This window comes from Gordionus sp. m RMFG-2023, chromosome 2, assembly GCF_954871325.1.
Source record: "Gordionus sp. m RMFG-2023 chromosome 2, tfGorSpeb1-WG-v2, whole genome shotgun sequence".
In the NCBI taxonomy this organism is placed as follows: domain Eukaryota; kingdom Metazoa; phylum Nematomorpha; class Gordioida; order Chordodea; family Parachordodidae; genus Gordionus; species Gordionus sp. m RMFG-2023.
The window spans coordinates 36,434,901-36,452,748 of record NC_088776.1 but is presented as its reverse complement, the minus strand read 5'-3'; positions in this window follow the sequence as shown (position 1 = coordinate 36,452,748).

Sequence of the window (17,848 nt, the reverse complement as noted above, 5' to 3'; positions counted from 1 at the left end):
TCTTCTTCATTTGACTACTCACTTGTACATACGACACCATTGTCCTTTTCATTTAATTCTTAAATCTTTGAATACACTGACAAATGAACACCATTTGTTACGTAATTTAACACTCATATATTTGCCAATTGTGCCAGTTTTTCCAAGGCCTTTTTAGAAATAGCTTTAATTTTTAGGCTGTAAAGTAACGTTAAAAAAGTAATGCCGTTACTATCTTCGTTACCTTCTTCTAGAGGTAACGGTAACGCGTTTCTATTTTTGAGTAACGGTAACGCAAAACGTTACTCGTTACTTTAAATTTTTTCTTAAAATATATTTTTAAAATAAAACATATTTTATTGTACTATAAAATTAATTTTATTTTTTTTTAATATAAATAATTTAAGTCGAGTTTTTAATACATATTAACTACCATTCCTTCATTTTTATTTAAAATCGTTAAATTTTCAGTCAAATGTTAATCTAATTAATATTCAATCAAAATTCAAAGTAAATGTTAAGAATATTATGTCCATTAGTGATCTGCATCGGGGCTAATTTTTCAAGCCCAGCCCGAAATTTTTTAAATATATAAATTATTTTTATAATACTCAAAATAAAAGACATATGTTATATGGCGTTTAGTTTCAATAAATAAAATCAAAATTTTTTATTTTACATAAAAAATTCAATATAAAATTGATAGATATATTTTAAAAAAATTTTAAAATCCGACCTGACCTGGCCCGAGTTTTTGGGTTATATAATGAGTTGCAGTAAAGTAAATATTTCCAAAATTATCATTTATAATTTAGTTTAATCTTCTGTATTGATCTGTCCACATATCGAATGTAATTGAGCAATTTTGGCCCTAAATTAATTTGTTCTTGATTCTTGTAGATATGCATTCATTGATAAATAAACATAATTAAGAGCAGTACGGCTTAGTGTTGTCCTATCTGGCAAATCAGAATTGATAACTTGATATTTCTAAAATAAGTATTTTGAAATTTATAACAGAAAAACATTTATCTATAATTCATATTAGACAACAAATTAGGGAGAATTTATCAAGAAGAAATAAATTTGTTAAAAATTTATTCTGGGTTGTATAGCTACACAGAAACAGAGATGATTAGGACAAATGAATATGCAATCCTATATTATTTAAATCATTCATGTGTGTAATCATATTGTTTAAAATACTGAAATTCAACTATTGTAAACCTTCCTCAGCAGCAAATGCTATTTCAATACAACAAAAAAGACATAAAGGTAAATCTAATATAGATAAATATATCAATTTTTTTATAAATTTGATACTTCCAAAAAAAATTTTCATTCCAATATTATCAATTGATTGAAAATGTAATAAGTCAGCACAAAATAATAACAGATAGTTTCTTGCTAGCAATCATTTTTAAAGGTTTTAAAATTTGTCTGGAATTTTGGTTTGGATATAAAATATTTTTTTAAATTTTGCGATTTTGATGAAGTATCTTTATGATCAGAAGTTAAGTGTTTTAACAAATTTCCTATGCTAATTTTGATTGAAAAGTTTTGAATTTTATAGCTAGATTATATTTTACAAAACCTATATTTTAATTTATTAAAGATTTGGCTTAAATATCAGAAAATAATATTTTAAAAAAATATACTGTGAAAATGGTTTATTTGAATCATCATCGTCTACAATAGCCTTTTCTAAGCAACAATTACAGTAAAATTTGTGAGAATTTATGGAAATTGTTTTATTATCACTTTTTAAGTGTAGAACAAATGATTTTTTTAAATTATTTGCTGTTATAATACTAAAATTATTTATAGATTTATTAGCATCCATTTTAAAAAATGTGTAAAATTATGGTAACCTGGAATTGATTGATTGAATTCTATAATAACGTGAATATAATTATGATTTTAAAATATGTTGAAAATAAAAATTCATCAAATCCTGTTTGACATTAAATAAATTACAACAGTGATGTTGACTAATTATTAATATAAAAGGTATAAAATATTTTATAAGAATCCTGCCCCGGCCGTGCACCGCTTATATGAAAATCGGCGGCTTGCCGGCTTGATTTTCATAAATGGGTTTTCAGCGTAAAAAAGTCAGCGGCCAGCCAACATCCGGCCGGCGCACAGGTCTACTTGGATAGAAATATTGCACATAACATATAATAAGTTGTTTACTCTTGACTTTTTACATACATCTCAATTCAATGATCTTATAAATAAGTGTAAAAATCTCTATACACATAGGCGTAGCAGGGGGGGCAAGGGAAAATCCCCCCTTCAGAAATTTATCACTTTTTGTGAATATCATTTTAAGCTAATAAAAAATACCCCCCTTAGTCCTCCCCCCACTCCCTGACCCCCAAAAATATATGCATATATCTTAAACAATTTGAAAGAAAGAATGTAAAAGTTGATATTTTTTTATAAAACTATTCATCATAATTTATATTTTTAGAGAAAACTATAAAATATTTATAAGTACATCAGAAAATATCTTTTAAAGACATTGTAAAATAAATAATATGAAGATTCTTTTTAATATTATTATTTAAAATAAATAGATGGCGTTAAATAATTGAATGCAAATTATTGCTATATTTATTATTAAGAGCATTGATTAGTAAAATTTGTTAAAATATTAACTGTAGTATACTCTAACTGTAAAATATGTCTGTAAAAGTGGAATTTTACCTAGTATTTTGTAACCAATTCTATATAATAGGGAATATCAACTATATTTCTACTTACTTTTTATAAAGAAATTTCTTATACTTGTTTGGAATAAATTATTACCATTCTTTTATATAAATGTATATACAAGTAATTTATTATATTTTATATCTAATAAAAATTTATTTCATATTTGTTCCAGGCTTATTTTTTTTATTTAAAACACCTCCTATAATGTAAAAATATTCTATGACTATATATAGACTAAGGTAACCAGGGCAAAAGCGGGGCGAAGGCCTGCCCAAAATTGGGTCTGAGGGCGAAGCTTCCAGAAATTTTTTAATTCCCCCCCCCCCCTTAGGAAAATCCTGCTACGCCTATGTCTATAAAGTTGATTATTATATTTGCTTTGTAAAATAAATTTTACTGTAAATTTTTGCAAATGATAAGTAAATTGTTGTAATTCAAATATTAGGTAAGATTTTAACAATCTGTGTTTGTTGAGATTAGTTAGTACATAAATTAAAAATCAATTAATTAATATTAAAAAGAAACATTAGAAAATCAAATTGATCAAAAATTTATTTAATTAAAATATTATACCTGTGTTTTATTTAATTTCAATGAATTAAGAACAAGAAATACAATTACAAATGTTGGCTATATTAATTCTACAATAAATCTATGTATAAAAATATAATAAATTAATCAAAACTTAGCTTTCACTCTACTCAAACTCAACAGGAAGCTTTTTCATTTCATTTGAAAAAAAACAAAGAAAAGCACGTGGTAATTATGTATCATGCGACGTTATTGATATTTTATGCATTAAAATATAGTAAACGATATGTTAATAATAAATAAATGATAAGAGAAAATAATGTGAACATAATAAAAAAAAATTTTTGATATTTTCCTCTGATCGGCTTCACCGCCTGGTACCCTTTCTTTATGTCTCTATTATGAATGTAGTTTGAATCACCGTTTTCTAATTCAGGCATAGTTTCATATTCCACTTGCTCCGTTAAATATTTCACAAGATAAACATTTAAGCGTTCTGGAAATATTATGTATACCTTTATTTTATTATAACAATTTATTCAATGTTATAAGCTAGTATTTTTTTCTGCCTGAATTATAGATGTTCAGTTCATATTTTTCTACCAGACAAATAATTAATTGTAAGAAGGTTTAGAATTAAAATAAATTATTATATACGATATGAAAATAATAATTTATTACCAGAAAAGAGATCTGCAAAGTTAGGCCCGGATTTAAAATAATCGGGTTCGGGCCGGGCCTTGGAAATTTTATTAAATATATCTAAATTTCTCAATTTTATATTGAATTTTTTATGTAAAATAAAAAAAATTTTATTGAAACTAAACGCTATATAACATGTCTTTTATTTTAAGTAATAATAAAAATTTCTATATTTAAATAAATTCGGGCCTGGCCGGGTCGGTAAATTTTTTTAAAATAAATTTTGGGTTCGGGCTTGGCCGGCAAAACTTTTTAAAAAAAATTTCGGGCCGGGCTTGAAAAATTAGGCCCGATGCAGATCACTAATCAGAATTAAAAGTATCGGCTGGCGCGAACAATAAAAAGGAGTCATGACCTGGCTATGTTTCACGGCCTTAACTTTTATTCTAGATAAAAACATCTTATGTGATTTTTGGGAAGGATTGAAGGTTTGGCATTAGGAATAGAATATTTGTTACCTGTGATATTCTTTTTGATAAAATTAAAACATGATATACAACCATTTTTCACATGGGCTAAAAGGACCATTCATGTTGGAATATATTTGTTATATCATTTTGACCATACTAAAAGAAGATTTTATATTCATAATACCCCCTTCCCCCAAAAAAAATAAACAAGCATCTTTTAATTCGTGCAATAGGCTACTCGCTAAACTCATTTTCCTAGTGGGCGAAACTGGCTTGCACCACCTATCCTATCTTTTTGATTCTCTTCTCCCCCATTTAAAATTCCGTGATTGTTGTGGCGATGTTGTCACATCACCTGATGATGACGAGATCAAGAAATCAAGCGGTGGGGAAAATATAGACGAAGAGCAAGTCGAATTTGCTCGAAATGTTTGCGAGACCAAACTTTTTGAGAGTTTTAATAATGAAAAATTATATTTTTTGTTTTTTTTAAATATTTTTTACTCCTTGTTTTCATAAATAATTATAATGAGTTTATTTGACAATCTAAAATATATTTTTTATTGAATAGTCATTTTTATTTATTAATATTTAATTTTATTAATCAATTTTTAACAATATCTGAGGTAAATACCTTATTTTTTGATGATTCAGCAGCGCAGTATAAAAATAGAAAAAACTTTATCAATGTGTAACCATGAAATAGTTTTAAAAGTTATAACTCTATTTTGATAAATGGGTCATTCCACATCAATTGAGCAAAAAAAATGAGATTTTCGGCCTACCCCTTTCGATTTTTTTAAAATTTGGTAAGCAAAGAAAGGTCAATGTAACTAAGAAATAGCCAAAATTTTAGCCTCCTATTATATTTTTGGAGATATTAGGGTTCAAAGTGGCAAAAATGACGTATTTTTACCATTATCTGCCTTCATTCAATTAAGCATATCTTAAAAACTACATAATTGTAAATATCAAAATTACGTACAAAGATTCTACTTTTAGATAAAAAAAAATTTAATTTTTTTCCAATTTCCGATAATTTTATTAATGTATAAGGACTAAAAACAATTTTTTGGAAATAATACTACCTTCAATTTTTTTAAAAAATTTAGTAGAGATTATTAAACTCTTCCTTTATATTTATATAAAAAAATTGGTTTGGGACGCAGCCATCTTCATTCTCAAAATCGATAAAAATGTTTAGAAAAGTGTATAAATATTTTCCCGATAGAATTATATATTAATCAGTTTTTCTTGGACTATTTGATATAATTTAAAGGATTATTCATCTTGTAAGTGAAAATAACAATAAACGGGGCTTTCGTTCAATTATAGAAATTGTATATCGATAAAAGAAATTCAATTTATTACTTTATTTATAATTTATTATAAAAATTTTTGCCCATATAACATATATTTAATGAATATTAATAAAATATATTTAACCAAGTTTATAGTTCTTGAATATATGAATCAGAATCTTGTGCATTTCATAGACGCCAAAAAATAATATCAAAATTTTCTCTACTCAATTTTTTAAAATAATTTGATATTTTTAAAATATTACAAATATTAATTTATTATTATTATGAAATTATATACAAAATAAAAGTATTATCATAAAATAACCCAAAACAATATAAATATTGGATCGGATTTTCTAAAATCGGCATAGCCTTACTAAATTAGAATAACAATAATTAAGTGTTTCAATCAATAAAATAAATAAAAATTTTAAAATTGATTAATCTATCAATAATACATGCTCACTATATTAATTCATTTTTTAATTAATTTATTGGTATACCTAACCCCAAGCCTGGAAAAACTACAGACGAATATACAGTTAAAATTGTACAAGAATTTTATTGTATGGATGAAATAAGCAGAATCATGCCAGGCACGAAAGATTGCGTTTCGATTTTGACCAAAGACGGAAAAAAGAATACCATAAATAAGAGATTAATTTTAGATAATTTGAAAGAAATTCATATATTTTTTAAAGAAATGAGGCCTGATGTTAAAATTGGTTTTTCGAAATTTGCAACCATTCGCTCAAAAATTGTATACTCGTTGTAGGTAGTGGTACACATGTATGTGATTGCAGCTACCACCAAAATTTTAAATTAATGATAATTGGATCAAATTTAACCAATGATATGTTGCCCTTTAAACATACAAACATATTTTACACTTAATAATTTGTAATTCGCCGGGTCAACACATTTACGCGATCAAATAAATATTGTTTCGTTCTAAGGACATCGAATTTATAACATACAAACAATGGCTATCCGTAGATAGAACCACTCTTGAAACAATAACCAAACTAATAGGTGAATTTATCAACTTTTTTGAAAAAATGGAATCTTTATGACTCCATTTTTTTTATTTCAACGCAACAATATTTGTATCAAAACAATCTAAAATTGAACTTAGACAAAGACCAATATTTAATTTTATGTGATTTTTAAGAATTAAGAAAACTATAGCTTTATACTTCAGGAGGAAGTACAAAATTATCATTGGAATAGGGCTCAATCCACTGCTCACCCTTTTGTTATATATTATAAAGATAATTTTGCCAATATTTGTTGACTAAATTATGTAATGATATCCGAATCTTTGCAACACAATACAATAGCAGTACATAATTTCAAAAAAACATTGGTAAATTTTTTAATTAATAAAATTTGTAGGCCAAATAAAATTTTTTATTTTTCCGATGATAAAAATCGTAAAAATTTTATTAATATTTGCCATCATGAGATGGATTTCGGGGTACAGGCGAAATGGCATTTTTCTGCTATAGCACACGGGAAAAGTGCTTGTGGTGAGATTGGTGGCACTGTTAAAAGATTAGCCGCTAGGGCTAGTTTACAAGGCCTTACTCAAAGTATATAACCACATCATATGAAATTTACGAGTTAAATAAAGAAAATATTAATGTCATATATTTTGAATAGATGACCAAAATAAATTATGATTACCAAGATCTATTACTCAGGGAAAGATTTTCAAAAACTAGATCTATACCTGGAACACACAAAATACACACCTTGATTCCAACAGATCTACATCAATTTAAAAGTAAAATGTATTCCAATTCAATAGAAAGTACTATAGAATAGTTATCATATAATAATGAAAGTATAATTATTGAAGAAATATCAGGATACCTAACGTATCCTTATGATTCTAATTGGTGGTTAACTTTTTTTTAGTGAAAGCAGGAAGAAATATATATAAAGTTTTTAACCCATCCAGACCTTCTAATTCCTTTACATTTCCAAGTATAGAGGACACTCTTTACTTGCCCAAATGTCATATCTTAACATTAGTTTTACTATTAACTGCTACTGGCCGTAGTTATACATTGTTGTCACAAGAAAGTAAATGCGCTACCGAAAAATTAGTATCTTTTAGTGAGTTGTTTATTAGATTTTTAAATTTAAATAATATCAATTTTTTGATATTTAGGGCGCCATATATGAAATGCACAAGATTCTGATTCATATATTCAAGAACTCGAAACTTAATTGAACATATTTTATTAATATTCATTAAATATATGTTATATGGGCAAAAAATTTTATAAAAAATTATAAAGTAATAAATTGAATTTCCTATAATTGAATGAAAGCCCCATTTATTGTTATTTTCACTTACAAGATGAATAATCCTTTAAATTATATCAAATAGTCCAAGAAAAACCATTAAAAACTGATTAATATATAATTCTATCGGGACAATATTTATACACTTTTCTAAACATTTTTATCGATTTTGAGAATGAAGATGGCCACGTCCCAGATTAATTTTTTTTATAAATATAAAGGAAGAGTTTAATAATCTCTACTAAATTTTTAAATAAAATTACCGGAAAAAATTTTTTTTTATCTAAAAGTAGAATCTTTGTATGTAATTTTGATATTAAATTTGTTATTTACAATTATGTAGTTTTTAAGATATGCTTAATTGAATGAAGGCAGATAATGGTAAAAATACGTCATTTATACCATTCTGAACCCTAATATCTCCAAAAATATAAATGATACGAGGCTAAAATTTTGACTATTTTTTAACTAAACTAACCTTTCTTTGCTTACCAAATTTTAAAAAAATCGAAATCGTGGTTGATTTGTCATGGAATGACCCAAATGTAACATCAGAGTGATTTTAAACAAAGCCCTTATAGTAATCAAGTGTAAGTGATAAAGTATTAAATAATATATCATTCTAAAATTATATTTACTATGAATTATAAAATTACCCCCCCCCCACCCCTAAGGTCCTGATGCTTTACTCGGCTTGTATCTTCGATTGGTGGAGAAAATCATCAAGTCTCCTGTTAAATTTTCTCATCCACTACTTAGGAACTCTTCAATACTCACCCTTTTAAAGTTTATGATAATCAGGTTACCTTTTTCAATTATAATCCCCATCCACCTTGCTCTCCCTTATATTTATTATTCTTAATATAAAGGTTGATAAAATGTAAATATTTTATAGGATGTTTTTTTAAACTTAAAACTTTTAGGATTTTAAGATCCATTCGCTTATTGTGTCTTCCAATTCTAACGTTTGAAATTTATAGGTCACGATAGAAACGTTATAATTGTGGTTGTCGATTAATAAAATTTGTTTATGACCTCATACTCGAATTCGCGTTTAATTTTAAATAATAATCGACAAATTTTAATTCCTAAGACTCAGCTGAATCTGATAAAATGTTTTTTTCACATTCTTGACAAAATTTTATAATTTATGGAACCTTTTACCTTTCATTTTTTTAAAAAAAATAAATTTATATTTACTATATAAGTCCATATTTGATCAAATATTTTTGATTAAAATACTATAATTAAAAAGCTCAAAACTATGCGAAAAACATTTACCATTGATATTCACAATCCTATCTAAGGACACTCAAAATGATCCCTATTATACGGACACCAAAGCGAATATAATCATTGGAATTAGTGATCTAATTGTCCGATTTCCCACCTTAGTAGAGCCATGGATCCCTTATCTATATGAAAGGTAAATGAATTAATACAAACATATTTTTGAAAATAAAAGGTTAGTTTGACAAAAGTTACGATTTTTCTCTCCACATATTTCTAATATTTCGGACAAAATTTTTTTTAAAAAATATAGGTAATGAGCAGATAGCCTCTTCAAAAATGAATCGAATGACAAAGGATTCGATTAGTTTGTTTATATTATCAGATTATTATAATATTTTTTCTGTTTTAAATTAAATAATTATATATGCATTAAATTATGGTAATATATTTTTGTTCAAATTATTTAATAATATTTTTAAAAGAAGAATTATTCGAATAATTCAAATCAAATAAGTAAATTTTATTAACGAATCGAATAAGAATATTGTCATATTTGTTTTTTAATAGGCCTATGCTCATGCGTTATTTTTCTGTCCTCTTTCTAAAGAATTTGGATTTATCTAATATTATTGACAAAATTTTAATATAATTCTCATTTTAAAATGATGTTATATAATAGACTGACTGATAATATCCCATATATAAGATTGGTAACTCTCAAAATTCTGGCTCACTTAATTGGCCGTGATATGATCATAGCCAAAGATCAATTGAGCGAGATTGCAAAAAGGCTGCTAGACACTGACCCTACCATTAGCCAAACAGCTAAGATATTCTTCGAAGAGCTTTCAAATAAAGTTATTTAAAATTTTTATTTTTCCCCATATAAAACAATTTCAAAAGGTATTAGTGGGTTGGGTGTACTATAATATAGTGTTGTTAAACAGCTCATTTTGAGCCAATTTTTTAAGACTGCTAACTCAATATTTTCGCCAGAAAAATATTGCCTAAGCCTCAAGATTTCTAATATATATGTCTAGACCTTTGTTCCATCTATGAGCAGAATCTTCAATCTTGCGTATTTTTCTGGATGAAATATTTAGTTAGCTATTTTTAAAAATTGGCTCAAAACGAGTCGTTTAACAACACTACTATCTTCAATACTATATTACATCAAATATAAATGATTTGAGAAAGAAATGTATGCAAATTAAGATGGTGAGTAAATCATGATTCCGAAATATAAACTTTCGTACTCCTCTTTTCAAACTCCAACTTTGATGAATATATATTTCAATTCAATTGACCTGCTTGAAATTGTAAGGGTGCAATAATCATAACTTTTTTAAAAATGTATCAATATTAAATATCGGTTGGCCAAAAGGTGTATTTTAAGAAAACTATTTATTCCTATTTTTTGATTTAAATAATTATGTTGCTAACAAATATATAATTAATTCCCGAGATATTGATTCTCGCATAATTATATAAGTCAATAGGAGTTATTATATGAATTTCATGAGGACGTTGCAGGCTTGTTCTAGCCGCCAACCTCTTAGTAATTCCCCCTAAACTATCACAAGCAGTTTTGCCATGCGCAGTTGCAAAAAAATGTCATTCTGCCTTGATCCCAAAATCATTATAATGTTGTAGAGGTTTACAAAGTTTTTTTTGTTTTTATACTGGGTAACAGCTCCATCAGAAAAATAAAATATTATTGAAATCTTATCATATCTTTCTTTCAAGAATAGAATTAATTTTATTTGAAATAAATCAAAGGAAGAATATTGTTTTGAGACAATCTGATATAATCACGTAACTTTGTTTGATGATATCTTCTATGCGGTAATAAATCATAAATGGATGAAGTGTTGCCTGATTATTAGTCCAATAGAAACCTTGAGCGTGATCTTGAACCACAAAAGCGTAGATCTCTGCAAATCTGATATAATTAGATATTCCCCATCCTTTAAATTCGATTTTAATAACATAAAAAATGAAGATTGTTCTGAAGAAATAAATGCATGAAGAATTAAAATATTTAATTTTCCAATCAAATACTCCACAAATTCGTTGGCGGACTTTGTTAAAGTTTCGAGTGTAGTACGGTCATTGTTTAAATGTTATATAATCTATGGCATTATTATCAAACAATAAGTGTAGTCTTTCTTTAAGTTCCAAAGTGCCAGGACACATTTGGCATTTCCTTAAGTAACAGCAAGGCCGGGGTGGATTGCATAGACTTTGTGCAATGTAGTGTTTATAATCTTTTAAGGGAGGAAATGGAAAATTATGCTGGTTTGCAGTTAACTTATCTAATTTACCACCAATTATAATTAACATTTTGATGAAATGTGCAGATGCACATTGTATGCATTCCAGACCCGCCTGCTAAAATACAGTTTTTTGGTCTCGTGATAACAAACTTGCTAAAACCTATCTTTATATTACTGTTTATTTCTTTAAAATTGGTAAATAATTCTTTTATATTGCATAAAACTAATCTCTTTTGCACTTGGTTCTTTTTTCCATTAACTTTCATTGATATAAAATTATTCATACCTGGCATAAGTCTGCTGTTTTCATCAGAATTGTAAAATTCTATTACTTTATTCAACGATTCGGAATTATTCTACTTGGTTTTATGATATTTGGGCTTGACAGAACACCCTTTTCTTCAACTAATTGTTTAAATGTCCAAGCCATAAAATTTGTGGTTGAAAATTCCTTTTCAATTTTATCAAGCGTTCAGGATTTTGGTAAAACTGTTAAAATTTGTATTTTTTTGCGAGAACTTGTAGCAAATTTTTCTTCAGTTGATATATCATTTCGGCTTCATCTTTTTTTGCTTGATTCTCTAGATTTATTTTAAAATCTTTTTTAATTTTTCCCTGAATTTTCAAAAATTTATTTACAGGATATTTTTTTTCATTTAACCTTTCTTTTTAATAAGTGTCTCCCCTAAAAATGGCAAAGTTTCATTTAAAGTTGAAATTGAAGTATTCAAATCTGTATAAGATTCGAGATTATTGCATGGTTGATCAGGTTCCGCTAAATGTTTCATTAATAGTTGAGGTAGAAGGTAATGTGATAGCAATCGTAGAAGTAAAAGGTAAGATGGGATTTGTTGAATATTTTTTTTATTTTTTCCGGCAAGAACTACAAATTTTTTGATTAATTGATAAGCTAGAATAGTTCACTTGTATCATCCACTGTAAAACACCTCTAAGATCGTAACGTACTGAATGAGATTTTATTCGAAATGGGTTGCAGCACTTTACAGGAATTGTAGACATTAAAAATATATTTTTTTTTAAATTAATAAATAAATTTAATATCTTAGAAAAAGGGCTATGTAAAATTAATCAATAAAAATGACGGCTGTTGCTGTTGGAATTAATTTTGAATATTGAATTTATGCCAAATATAATTATTTTATTTTGATTAATTTTAAGTAGATTAAAATAATCTTTAAAATTAAAATATATTTCTGACGATCATAATAATAATTAATTATCTGGCAATGAAAAATAAACTTCATCATTCAATCACAGAGTTGCCAGGTCAAATCTCGAATTTAAGAAGAAATTTGGGACGAATATAATCTTTAGGTTGGGGTGAAGAGATTATTGAGCTCACTTTTTATTATCATAGTTGTTACTTTATTACTTTTTACAAAATCTTATTATTTATTCCTTATAATGCCTCCAAATTAAGGCGTTTTGCGTTATATTTAAAATATATATTTTTGAGTGTTTTTAACAATTAAAAAATGCAAAATAATAATATTTTTTAGGATTTTCGTTTTAATGCTATTATTCACATATATTGCCCACTTTTTAAAAAAAAATTACTTTATATTTGGTATAATATAGGATTTAAGCCATACTACTTATATTTAAAGTGTAATAACTATTGATCCAGTACTCGTCCCAATCTAGGATTTTGTACAAATATTAAGAAGAATAATGTCTATCTGTTAAAAAAATTAAAAGAAAAAAAAGAGCAATTTTTTTATAGCCATTTCCGGTTTTTGGTAATAGAGCAATTTTTTTTATAGCCATTTCCGGTTTTTGGTAATAGACTTATTTAAAGAGCTATTTAATAAAATTTAAATTATGCCTTTAGCTTAATTACTTTTTGAGATATTTAAAATTAAATATAGTGTATTTTGGAATTTACGCGTTTCTAAAGATGGCCATATCTCATGAAATAAGCTGAGTTGAGAATTAAAATTTCATATTTTTACTAGTTAGTGTATATACTACCATCATACAAATTTTAAAAAAAATTGAAGGGGGTTGGGTTGAATCTTCAGTTGATTTGATATGGAAGAATCAGAATTTTCTCCTTTATTCAATGATGGATAAATAATAAATTTTACCTTTATTTAACGATGGATGAAGAGTAATGATTTAGAAATTTATATTTTTTAGATGAGGGATTATTCTAAAATTTTCCATTATTTTTTATTAATATGTATTTGTAATTTATAATATAAAAAATAGATTCTTGCTAGATGAGAGTTTTGCATAACTTATTTTCAAGCAACATTTGAAACAGATGTTAAAAATGGACAAAAGATTAAATAAATCCAATGAAAAATAATTTATTAAATGTATAGACATAGAATTTTATATTTTGCTCTTTAATCAGAACCTTTAGAAGAATTGGAATGTTTCAAATGGATGGAAAATTAAAAATGTTCCCAAGTAATCAGACTTAGAAAGGTCTATAGATTTTTTTAAAAAATAAAAATGTTTCTTTAAATGAGTCAAAGTTGTTCAACCAATTTTATAACTTTAAATTGTTTATTACAAATAAAATCAGATGGGTCTAATTTCTTTTATATCCCAATCCTTAAACAATGTAGTGAACTGCTATAGTAGGCTTTATTTTTTTCTATATCAGCTCATAATGCCAACGTTTAAAGTATCTTTTTTTTAATCAATAATCAAATGAGAGGAATAGATTATCTATATTCATTCTTCGAATATTTCTAAAAATTTTTAGAAAAAAGGCATATTATGAAAATATGGAATAAAAAAATATGATTTGTAAATTACGAATCTTTTAACAAATTTTTTACCTAGACACTATGGTTTTTGCCTTCTCACTTCTTATAAAATCTACACTCATCTCAAAGAATAATTTATAAGCTTTTAAAACCTTCCTAAATACTCTTTTAAAAAAAAGATCTGCCATCATAAATTCAAATCAATTATATGGCAAACTTGATTATCTCACAAACACTGTGGTGGTATCCACCCCATTGCAATGGGCTAATTAGAAGAATAGCAAAAATAATTGCCAAGGGTCTTAACTTATTAAGTATACATATCAATTAGGATATGGTGTTAAGGGAGAAGGCAATATAGCTTCTCATGCCATTTGTATTATATCCAAAATCCTCCTCCTAACATAGCTATTATCAAAGTATACTTCAAAAATGCTTTCAATAGTAAATTTCGCAAACATTTCATAAATTGTTTTTATCGAGGGATCCAAACCGAAACGAATATCAGTTCGTGTTCACGTTCGGTTCGTAAAAAATTAAAATATCGGTTCGGTCGAACCTCTAAAAACCGGACATTCGAATTATATATTGAAAAATATTTTTTTATTTTATCATTAATTTAAAAAACGCATGTATAAAACCTTCATTTTTATTAATTGCACATATAAAATGATATTTAAATATAAAAATATATATCAATGATTAATTTTAAAATGAACAATATTTTCCTTTTTTTCATTTAAATTTTTTTATAAGCCACACAATTAATATATTTTCAAAATTCGTCTCACTCAAATTACATCTATAAGGAGATAGTATAAATTTAATGTTGAAAAACATCCTTCCATACTAACTTGGGTAGCCGGCACTGCCAATATGATATCAGATTTGATGTGTCATTTATAATAGGATTTAATTTTTCTCTAAGCATTATAATTTATATGCTTAAAATAATAGGAAAATGTTGTAAAATGACAATACACTAAAGTTTATAAAAATTATGACCGACACTTGTCAATCAAATGTCATTGATGATAATCTTTAAAATAATTCGAATATAATTGAAATCTACTAATAACTTACATATGATTTAAAAGCATAAAATCATGAGACTCAAACCGGTTCAGAGATTTTTTAGAGGTTCGGTTCAGGTTCGGCTGAAATTTTTTTAGCGGTTTGGGTTCGGTTTATGTTTGATGAAAAATACCAGTTTTTAACGGTTCAGGTTCGGTTTGGACCTGTTTTTATCCCAAATTTCCTAATAAATCAAAATTCCTAGAGACATACTATAACATTAAAACTCTCCTTTATTCAGCCCACATGTCATAGATTTTGATGAAAGGATCCAGCACACGTCCTCATTTATTTTACCTTAGTATTCATCTCATCCATTATCTTAAATCTAAATTTGATTTGGATATAAATATTTGGTATCTTGATGGAACAATCTGTGGTGCTTTTCCTAAAATAATTGGTTTTCAATTTCTTGAACCAATTTTAAAAGACTCATTCATAATAAGTCCAAATCCAAAATCTGCTTCCATGGTGACAATTTTGATACCCAGTTCAGGCTGTATATTTTAAATAGCCATTATTATCTATAAAAATTGGAAATAAATATAATATTATTTTTTTTAATCCAGGGTAGCTGTGCAAATCAGAGACCTTCATAAGCCTTAATTGTTTGACCAAGCCTGGCCCAGGCCCACAGTAAAAAAATTTTTAGGCCCAAGCCCGGCCCAGCCCATATCTAATGTTAAAAAAAATTCCCAAGCCCATGATAAGTTTTAAAAAAAATTCCAAGCCCATTAAATTATTTTTTGAATACTCATGCTGAAGTAATACTAATGGAAATATAATATTTTATTTAATATATATATAATATAAACAAAATTTTAATTTATATTTTCAAATTATCATTTAAAAATAATATATTATCAACAATATCATTGTTTAAGTCCTTCTCTCTTCGATAACTCTTCCAATAGTGCTGAAATTTCGTTCACTCGAAGCATTTGATGCTGAAATTGCATGAATTTTTTTGGCTAATCTTGTTAATTTTGGCAAAATTTTTTCATGCTTCTTCCACCAATCTAGGACATGATCATCATAATTGATATTATTATCATTACATAATACCCACATATAAAAGAAAACACGCAAAAAATCAATTAGTTCTGAGAAAAGAGTGTTATGTTACATATTAACAGTTTTCTTAGCCTTTAATCTCATTAGTGTAATACACAAAGGAAATACATAGAAAGCCAACTGAATTTATAAATGATATAAAATCCTTATTTCAATTATTGTAAAGATCATTACCTTAATCATTTTAAATATCATTTTTATAGCCATATATTTAATTTCTAATTAATATTTGATTTGTCACACTAAAGAAGTAACAGTGTGATCCAGTTTAAGAATGAAAAAAAAGTGATTTTTTTAAATAAAAATATCATGGTATTTTATATAATTAAGTGTAGGAATTACCTATAATAGTCTTACACTTTAAATCAGTTATGTCAGGAATAAGTATACCAATTTTCGATTTTAAAGAAAAACAAAAATAAAACTCTCCCAAGGTGTCTAGGAAATGGGATAAATGATTTGTTATATTTGTCCAAATAAATATTCTAAATTTGAAAAAATCAGGCCCAAGCCCAGCCCAAGTAAAAAGTTTCCAAAAACCCAAGCCCGCTAGAAAATAAATAATTAGATGGGCCGGCCCAGCCCATGAAGGTCTCTGGTGCAAATGTTACATACAGGTCTCTGATATATTTATTACCTTCAATATAAATATATCTTTAGAACATATGAATCTTCATTATATTAATTTCAGAAAATCTATTTATGTGCTCAATAAATAAATATTCCTAAATGAATTTTTAAACATTTATTTGCAATTTAAAACCTAAAAAATTTAGGTTTTGCCTATTCTTTGGATATACTGAAAGATATTGAATTGTGAGTGGGAGGGTTAAAAATATTTTTAAAACAATGGGCAGGTGAGTTTGAAATAATAAATGAGCAAATTTTTATTAAATATAAGTAAACATTAAAATAATACATAATATCAATCAATATAATAATTTTTAAGCATTGGACAGGCAAGAAAAAAATTTTTAAATAAATGAGCAGGTAGGTGCACCCTGCCTATTGCAGACCTCTAGTCATTATGACATCGGAAACAGTAGATCACAATGGATTTTACCTCTGCCAAGGAATCCATTTATAAATGATATGTGTCTGCAACTTTTATTTTCCTATGCATTTACCACCAGAGGTCTGCAAATGACAACATTTTTAGGCCCTATGGAAATTTAGTTAATGCCCATTCCAAGTTTTGCTTTATTACTAGTGTTGTTAAGGTAACTAGTTACATTTTTGCTAAAAAATAACTGTAACTAGTTATATTTTAAAAATTGTAACTAGTTAAATTTTCAATGTAACTGCTAAAAGTAACTAGTTACTTTTAAAAATATGTATGTATAAATCTAAATAATATCAAATAATTCTTATTTTTAATATGTTGCGATAAATTTATTTTAAATTAAATTTATTTTTTTAAATTGTGTAAATGTGAATTAATAGGTTTTCATTTCCTTCGGAATAAATATCTATATTTTAATATTGGAGGA